We start from the raw sequence: 10197 nt of genomic DNA, 5'->3' as shown, positions 1-10197 counted from the left end.
CTGGATTATTGCAATGCTCTCTACATGGGGCTCCCCTTGAGATGCACTCGGAGGCTTCAGTTGGTCCAGAATGCAGCTGCGCGGGTGATAGAGGGAGCTCCACGTAGCTTCCATGTAACACCCCTCCTGCGCAGACTGCACTGGCTACCTGTTGCCTTTCGGGTGCATTTCAAGGTTTTGGTTACCAGCTTTAAAGCGCTCCATGGCTTGGGGCCAGGGTACTTACGGGACCGCCTGCTGCTACCTCATGCCTCCCACCGACCCGTACGCTCACACAGAGAGGGACTTTTCAGGGTGCCGTCCGCCAAACAATGTCGGCTGGCGGCCCCCAGGGGAAGATCCTTCTCTGTGGGGGCTCCTACTCTTTGGAATGAACTTCCCCCTGGTTTACGCCAAATATCGGACCTTCGGACCTTTCGCCGCGAACTGAAAACATATTTGTTTGTTCGCGCGGGGCTCTCTTAAATCGTTTAGATTTTAAATTTAAATTTTTATTTTTATTTTTTTAATTACTTTTTTCTAACATTACAAACAGAGAAAAAAAAATACATTATTCCACCCTTGTGCTATACATAAAAAAGGAAGATTTGGGTCTTCGGATATGTCCTCATGATTGCCAAAATCCACGTTCTCGAGGTACAGGTACCGAGGCGTCCAATTTTCCAAGCGCATAGTCCACGAATGGTTTCCAAATCTTCCAGAAAATATCTTCTTTATACACACCACTTCTAATTTTAATATCACATGTCATTTTATCATTTAAAGCTAATTTCCACCTTTCAGAATTCCACTCTTCTATTCTAAAAATCACATCTAGTTTCCAATATCTAGCTATTATAATTCTACCTATTATAATCATAATTCTAATCAATTCTTTTTCATATTTTGTTAATTCTATTTCCTTAATTACCAACAATAATATAGTTTCCACTCTCAATATTATTAGTTTCCCCATCATTTCAAATATAATTTTCTCCAATTGTTGCCAAAACAATTTTAAATTGGGGTTTTTTAGATTTTATATATTTTAAATCTCGTGGCCAAACTGTATAATAAGTTTTTTAATTTATTTTTAATTGTACATTGTTTATTTTTATTATGGCTGTACACCGCCCTGAGTCCTTCGGGAGAAGGGCGGTCTAGAAATCTAATAAAATAAATAAATAAAAAAATAATAAATAGGTTAGCTTTTAGTCATTAATTTGGCTGAGATGGCTAAAATCTCAGCTTTTTTAAAAGACAATACGCAGGAAAGATATTTAATTGAATGGAAAAAATGGATTGATTATCTACAAAACAGATATTAGATTAAGAAATATCAGATTGCCTTTGAATAATTAGAAAGTTATTTTATATAATGGGGAGGGGGTTGGGAGATGAAAAGCTTTGGATGAGGTTAATTGGATTGGAAGGGAAAATTTTATTCTATGTTTGGTTTATGTATAACAATACCTTGTGATTGACCCGGGAAGCCGGGGAAGGAGGGGAAGGGGTTTTCCGGGAGGGGGGGAAAAGGGGGAAAATGTTTTTGTTTTTTTTAAAACTTTTTCAATAAAAAATAAATAAATAAATAAATAGGTTAGCTTTCCTGAACTAGAATAGCAATGCTGGCAGTGGTTTCTGGGCATTGTGATTAGGCAATTACTGGAGGGCTACAAATTCCCCACCTCTGCATTTGAACAAATAGATGTGACAAACATTAAGTTTAAATCAGGTGAAATTCAGCACGTTCTGACAGGTTCTGGAAAACCAATAGCGGAAATTTTGAGTATTTCAGAGAACCGGCAAATACCACCTCTGGCTAGCCCCAGAGTGGGGTGGGAATGGAGATTTTGCAATATCCTTCCCCCAGGAGTGGGGTGGGAATGGGGATTTTGCAGTATCCTTCCCCTGCCAAGCCACGCTCACTGCCAAGCCAAGCCACACCCACAGAACCAGTAGTAAAAAATTTGGATTTCACCACTGGTTTAAATATGTTTTGTTGAACCCTGTGATAAATCTACACTAGAAGCCACCTGTAGAGAATAGAGAGTATCACCTTGAAGGACCGAGGGAAGAGCCACCAACAAAACAAAGATGAGATAAATGAGTCTTGAGCCCAGGCCAAAAATGGGATTATAAAAATGCCTTGGATAGCCACCCCCTCTAATTCTCATAAAGATAAAAGAGGGGAAGGGAAGTCAATTCAGACTTAGAAGGTGCCGTTACTACAGTTGTTCTGATACAAATAGTTTTAGGTCTACATGGTGTCTGTTTCTTAGTCTGGTCTACCTGATAGGACTGGATTCAAAATTGAGGTTATTACCAGCATTGTCTTCACAGTGACAAACACAGAGAGTGAGAGTGAGATAGGCAGACCTCCCCTCAGCCAAACAGACGAGGCTCATGAAAGCCTTCCCATTTGGGGAAATCTGACCAGCTGGGAAGCTTCAGAGAGCTATGGAAGAGGACCCTCCCAGGGCAAGCAAAGATTTCCGTAAGATCTTGGAACCTTTCCCTCATTGAGAGCATCCAGGGACTTTTACAAGGAAGGTCAGTCTTTCGAAGGTCATGGTGAGACTGACTGCAATACCTGTGATTTCATCCTCGCTGGCATTTTCTTGCAGCATCGCAACAAAGATCAGCCGGTGAAGCAGATATTTCTGTGGGGGAAAAAAGGCACCAGAAGATTTAGCCTCCACGCTTTAGGGCTTGGTTTTTCCTCACTATTTGAAGCTCTGTCAACAGTGAAAGGTTGCAGAAATAATCCATCACTTACCTTTATAAAAATTTGGTATGTCTCCTCAAAATCCATCAAAATACAGGATATAGAAAAACCAAAGCAAAACTCTAGAAAGAAAGCTGGGTACTCAAAAGGGAAAACAATCGGCTTAGGAGGCAGAGTCTGGAGATTCAACCTCAGCACACTGAACCACCAAGGAAGCAGCTGGATTTTAGCCTAACATTATGGCAATTTGTAGTGAGTTTATAGTTCCGTGTGTCATGCAAACCCAAGCAAAGGGCAGACATGTCTAAATAGGGGAGGCCGAAGAAGTCAAGATGGTGGTTGCTACCACATGGATGACGCCCCAAGAGGTGGCAGCCATCATCTTGGGTTGTTGTTTTTTTCTTCTTCATGTCCTGCAGATATTCCTGCACAATTTTTTTTTTAATTTACATTTATATCCCGCCCTTCTCCGAAGACTCAGGGTGGCTTACAGTGTATAAGGCAACAGTCTCATTCTATTTGTATATTTTTACAAAGTCAACTTATTGCCCCCCCAACAATCTGGGTCCTCATTTTACCTACCTTATAAAGGATGGAAGGCTGAGTCAACCTTGGGCCGGGCTTGAACCTGCAGTAATTGCAGGCTACTGTGTTCTAATAACAGGCTTCTTACCAGCCTGAGCTATTACGGCCCCTTGAATTGAATAGGTGGCTGTGCCCGATTAACCCAAGTCAAACTCAGCCAGTGGCTGAATCCAGACATAATGCCTGGCCATAAACCATGCTGTATACATATAGTTTTACATGCTCTAATGCAGGGGTCTCTAAACCTGACAACTTTTAAGACTTGTGAACTTAAAGCTGCTGGCTGGGGAATTCTGGGAGTTGAAGTCCACAAGTCTTAAATTTGCCACGTTTGGAGATTCCTGCTCTAACACCTTATAACTTGAGCCTTGAGACCAGATCAGAGATGCTCAGGAAACATTACAGCCCCCTTTATCTTCTTCCCTTGCACAGAAGCAGCCGGACGCATCTGTGTTTTGGGCCAGAGCAGGGAAAATGAACAAATGGCCTTTCTGATGGCCACTGACCAGCAGAAAAGGACCCCTGGAATTCTCCAGAGGGAGAGAAAAACCTGGCTGAAGTCGAGGAGGTCAGAGAAACCTTCAAGGTGAAAGTAGGCAGCCAAGAGAAATTTGACTTCCAGACACATCCAGGCATGGCCTTCCTCCAGGATTGGTTCTCCTGTCTAGCTGACAGTCTTGGGATCTCCAAGTGGTCTCTCATCTACAGACTCAGTGGGGCAATCCTCTCAGTCAAAATATGGCCAATTGGGCCAGCTGCAGAGAACCCTACTGGCTAGGTTTTGACAGCCCACCAAGCTGTGGGATTTGACAAGTGCAACTTACTGAGTTGGCCAGATTTAGGCAAGATGCCAAACCGAAACCCACCAATCCTCTGAGGCTGTGATGCCAGGGCCCAGAAGGAAAGCTACATCTGGAAAAGGCGGCACCCACCCCCACCCCAGGGCCACTAGCCTCCTCATACCTTCATCTGCTGCCGCCGCTTCTCCTCCAGAGCACTAAGCAAGGTGTTTCTGGCCACCGTGGGCATTACGTCGGCCATCCTGATGTGGCAGGCTGTTCCAGAACCTTCAAGAAACCAATCTGCCAGCCTGGCATGGCAGTTACCCGCTATGCACCTCTTTGGAATTGGCAGTTGGGAGCCTCTGGCTCACCTGAGTGGCCTGGAGCTCTGAGCAGGAGGGAGATGGGAGGCCAGGGAGACCATCGCCCAGCACTCCAGAGGGGCTTCTGCTGTGGAGGGCCTTGGCTTGTGGGCTGCTTGGGAGAGAAGCCCGCCCCAAAGAAGCCTCGCCCAGGGCTGAACAGCTCTTCAGGTCAGAAAGGAGTTCCAGAGCCCCCCCCCTCTGCCCCCCAAATCTCCCACCTTGCAATCTCAGTCCTTTGTTTCCTGCTGCTGGAAGAGACAAAGAATTTTGTTTTTTCTACACAACAGACTTTTAGATACTTTTGCTACCTGGAATTTTAGGTAGGTGAGAACTTTTGTTTTGTATAACATCTTTTTTATATAACAGTTTCAAGATGGCAACACACCTTCCACCTCCTGGGAAATATAACCCATGAATTTGCCACTTGTGGAATGTCATCTAGGATCAATGTTTTCTATTATTTAATCTAAACAATTAGAATATTTAAATAATGTCTTATTGTTTCATTTCTTGCCTTCTGACATACACGAAAGTATATAGTCAGCTATATACTTAAAAGAGATAATTAATCAATATGGTAAGGTATCTGGTTTTAAAGTTAATCAACAGAAGACAAAGATGATAACTAAAAATATGAACATACATCAAAAAGAATTAGAAAGAGTTACAGGATATGAAATTGTTAAAAAAGTTAAATATTTAGGAGTATATATTACAGCTTCAAATGTGAAATTATGTAAAAATAATTCTGGGGTGTTGTGGCAGAAGGTACAGAGGGAAATGGAGAATTGGAAGAAATTACAATTATCTTTGTTGGGAAGAATAGCAGCAATTAAAATGAATGTTTTGCCTAGGTTTTTATTTTTATTTCAAATGATACCAGTACTTAAAAAGGATGTAAATTTGCAGGAATGGCAGAAAGGGATTAGCAACTTTATTTGGATGGGTAAAAAACCGAGAATAAAGCTAAAAATAATGCAAGATACACGTGAAAGAGGGGGGTTAAAAATGCCTAATTTGAAATTATATTATGAAGCAGTTGTTTTGTCATTGATTAGTGATTGGTTTAATTTAACGGAAGAAAGAATTTTGAATATAGAAGGTCATGATTTGTTATATGGATGGCATGCTTATTTAGTATATAATAAGAAAGTAGATAATACTTTCAAAAGTCATATTCTCAGGAATGCTTTGTTAAGGGTTTGGAAAAAGTATCAATATAAATTAGATAATAAGATACCTATATGGACAATCCCCAGACATGCGATAGAGAATATAAATATAGAACAAAAACAAAAGGGGACTGTATACAAAGACCTTCTTTTTGTGGAAAAGGGTAAATTACAACTGAAATCTTTGAATATATTGAAACAAGAAGGGAAAAATTACACATGGTTTTAGTGTGGACAATTGCAATCTATATGGAGTGTGGACCAGAAAAGTAGTATTGCGCTAATTGAGGAAAATTTGGTAAAACAAATTAGAGATCAAAGTCAAATGCATATTAAAAGGTTATACAATGCTTTGATAGAAATAGATTCAGAAACGGAATTAGTTAAAGATTGTATGATAAAATGGGCACAAAATATTCAACAACCTATAATGTTGGAAACTTGGGAGAAAATCTGGGTTAGGAATGTTAAATTTACTCAAGCACAAAATTTAAGAGAAATTTTTTATAAAATGTTTTATAGATGGCATTTAGATCCTGAGAAGTTGGCATGTATGTATCCGAATATGCAACCCAAATGTTGGAGATGTGATTATGTAGATGCTACTTATTATCATATATGGTGGACTTGTAAAAAAATTAAATCCTTTTGGATTAAAATATGGTGGATTATGCAGAACATTTTGAAAAAGATGATAAAGTTTACACCACAACTGTTTTTACTACGCATAATCACGGATTGTACAGTAATAGAGACTAAATTGATATTGAACTTAATATCAGCAGTGAGACTTTTGGTGGCGCAACATTGAAAGAAAGAAGAACTGCCTACAATTGAAGAATGGACACTTAAAGTTTCAAACTTAGCAGAAATGGCAAAAATTTCTGCGTATTTGAAAGACTACTCACAAGAACGATACATAGTGGAATGGAGAAAATGGATTGATTATAATCAAAAAAGTATCAGACCAAAAAGTATCAAATAGCATATGAGTGATGTAGGGATTGTATTGTATTTGGGTATTAGTTTAAAAGGGGAATGGGGAGTTAAGGGATCAATGGGAGAGAAGGGATTATGGGGTATGGTTTTTGTAGTATTTTAGCGTATGTTTGTTAGATGTTATACCCTGTATTTTGCTCTGGGAAGTCTCGGGGGGGGGAGGGTGAAGGGGGAGGGGGGAGGAGGGAGGGTGAAGGGGGGAAATTTTTTAAAAAACTTGTAAAACTTTTTCAAAAAAAATACAAAAAAACCCAATTATTAATAAAATCATGTAAAAAACAATCTAAAATGAAATTAGAGTCAAATACAATAATTTGATATATAGAAAGTAAAATAAGATAAAATTATATTTCAGTATCATCCCTACAATCTACGCCAATCAGTCCCACATATGCTGATCTCAGCCAAACCATTTTACTCAAGTATTGTGCTGTGTAGAATGTTGTTTCAAACTCTGGCTGCACATAAGGTAGGTTGTTTTAACATGGGGTTCCCAATGGGTCATTCATGTAATATATGAGCCAAGGTACCTTTCGCTCACCTTCTTATACAAACAACAATCAGTGAGAATGTGAGCCGATCTTCTACCCCTGCCGCTCTGCAAATGCAGAGCCGTCCATTATATGGTTCAGAATGGAATCTCCCATATCTGACCATTGTATCAAGCTGTTCAAATCTCGCTCACGTAAATATCTCCCTAAAATGTTTTGGTAATTGTAACTTTAAATAGCTGTCTATTTGAAAGGTTTTATATTTACTCAGCCATTTCAAGCTACCAGCCTTACTAAGAGTAGCTATATCATGTTGTGCTTCTAGGTCCATGATTCTTTGAGCAACTCTTTTTTAACTTGTTTTCCTATTACACAAGAGACAGGAAAACCACAGCTTCTTACAAAATTTGTCAGTTTAATGATCCAAGAGGTTTGCAGTTGTGATTTTATCTGCTCAGTCTCCATTTCGTGGATCCTATTCCTCTTTGCTGTCTGTCTGCCACTGCAAGCTCTCCCCAGCTGAAGCCTCCTCCAATTCTCTTTCAGCCACCCATTCAGAGCCATTCATCACCTCAGTTCCTGAGGTGCCAGCAATGGGCTCATCTTCCCTTGAGCTGACCTCCGAGGAGGAATGTGGGGAGTCACCCAAGGGAGACATCACACACAGAATATACCCTGCAGTGTGAAAGTTGGGAAAGGGAGTTCAGTATTACTTGTCTGTGACACCACCTGCCCCTGTTGAAAGGAACATAGCAACTTTGAGTAGAATCCTATGTCTCTGTAGAACTAGCCTCTCCTCCGTGTCTTCTCCCTCTTGCAGCCTCTGATCCACATTAGGTGTCTGTGAGTTAAAAGTAAGTTTTGGGGCATAGCTATTTACTTCCTTATCTAATTTAGAGATAGAGTTTCCCATTAGAGACCTTAATTCTTCAATCTATTCATTTGATATAGCAATAATTGTTTGTACTGTCAAGAGGCAATTCTTAGCAACCAAACTCAAGTCTCCTTTAAATTGCTCTTAACATTATCCTTGTTTTCCCCTCTGTCTCCCAATGGAGCCCCATTTTCCACATCCTCCTCCCAATCCCATAAATCTATGTATGTGAGTCTTTGGCTAGGTGCCAAAGAAACGGTTCTTTGAGAATCCAAAAACAATGAACACACCAGTGACTAAGGAGATTCCAAGCTATATTGTGTATCCTTAGCAGGTAAATTAAATACAAGAAAACATCAGGTACTAAAAATTCAAATTAAATCAATATTTAATTATTATAGTTGTTGGGAAAAAAAGATAGAACGCCATCATCTTTCCACATAGGAGACACCAAGGAAAATACAATTTCTTCATTTCTGTATTTGCAGGATAAGATCCAATAGAACAGAACCTCCGTAGCCCAGGGTTGAAATGTGGAGAACTTGGTGTGCTCTGACCTCGGTTCTTTGCTTGCAGATGTTTCATTACCTGGCAACATGGATCATTAACGCCGTCAGTGCCAGGGGAGGGGGGTTTGCACCCTATTTATATACAATAAAGGTAGTTCTCGATTTACAGCCATTCCTTTAGTGACCATCTGAATTTACAACGGCACTGGAAAGTGCCTAACAACTGGTCCTCTCACTCACAACCCTTGCAGCATTCCGATGGTCATGTGATCAAAATTTGGCAGCTTGGCAATTGGCATCTATTTGTGACGGTTGCGGTGTCCCTTCTGAAAAGCAGTGTCAGTGGTGGCACCAAAATTTGCTTAACAACTGTGTTGTTAACTGTACAACTTGCAAGTCATTCACTTACCAACCACGGCAAAAAAGGTAGTAAAATCGCAACTACTTAACAATTGCCTTGCTTAATAACAATGGAAATTCTGGTTTCCATTATGATCTCCATTACTGGAGAGGATCCCTCACATCCAGGACATAAACTGTTTCGACTCCTGCCCTCAAAACAATGCTATAGAGCACTGCACACCAGAACAACTAGACACAAGAACAGTTTTTTCCCTGAATTCCATCACTCTGCTAAACAAATAATTCCCTCAACACTGTCAGACTATTTACTGAATCTGCACTACTATTAATCTTCTCATAGTTCCCATCACCAATCTCTTTCCACTTATGACTGTATGACTGTAACTTTGTTGCTGGTAATCCTTATGATTTATATTGATATATTAACCATCATTTGTGTTGTAAATGTTGTACCTTGATGAAGGTATCTTTTCTTTTATGTACACTGAGAGCATATGCACCAAAGACAAATTCCTTGTGTGTCCAATCACACTTGGCCAATAAAAAATTCTACTCTATTCTATTCTGTAATTTGCCTGGCTAGTGTTGGGGGCATGGTTTTCCCCTTGGTAGTACCTTGGTTAGGGTATTTTTTTTCTGCTTGATTATTTGGCATTAATCTCTGCTTATCGGGATGTAGGCTGCTGGAGAGGATGTGTTCTAGTCTTTTTCTTTCCTTTCTAGCCTTTTTTAAATTGTCTCTTGTGAATGGTATGTAAATGTAGATTATCTGTCTGTGTCATTCATGGCTGGTTTGTCTGAATTCCAGAAATTCCCCAGCATTTTTGGATTTGGTTTGATCTAGGATGTTCAAGTTTCCCAGCTGAAACTATAGTTGAGTCTGTCCCTGTGCTATAAGATTAAGGAGTTTTCACTGTGTCTTTTGATTGTGTGTTGGTGTTCATGGATGACCTCAGCCTGTCTGTCTTACATGTTGTAGATGACTTCTGGTTTTTCTTCTTAGGCTACTTAGTTGGTTTGTGTTTTAAGGTGATGCACCATGGATAATCTCAAGGAGCAACTGGAACAAACTGATCCCAGTAAACACAGAAATGCTGAGAACCATCCTCAAGAATACATCTCTAAGACAAAAAAGGGAAACAAAATTCCAAACCAAATTAGTCGAGCTAAACTCCAGAAACAAAGAGACAAATGAAGCCAAATGGGCAGTCAACATGTCCAACTCGCCACTCGCTACTCGCTACTGCAGACCACAGTACGCTCAGAAAGTCCTCAATTATAACATGGATAAGGCTAATCAGTCAGAATTTTTTGCAGCTCTAGAAGCAAGATTGAAAATCACAGGACTTC

This window comes from Ahaetulla prasina, chromosome 14 (genome assembly GCF_028640845.1).
Source record: "Ahaetulla prasina isolate Xishuangbanna chromosome 14, ASM2864084v1, whole genome shotgun sequence".
NCBI lineage: Eukaryota > Metazoa > Chordata > Lepidosauria > Squamata > Colubridae > Ahaetulla > Ahaetulla prasina.
Note: the sequence above shows the minus strand (reverse complement) of the source record.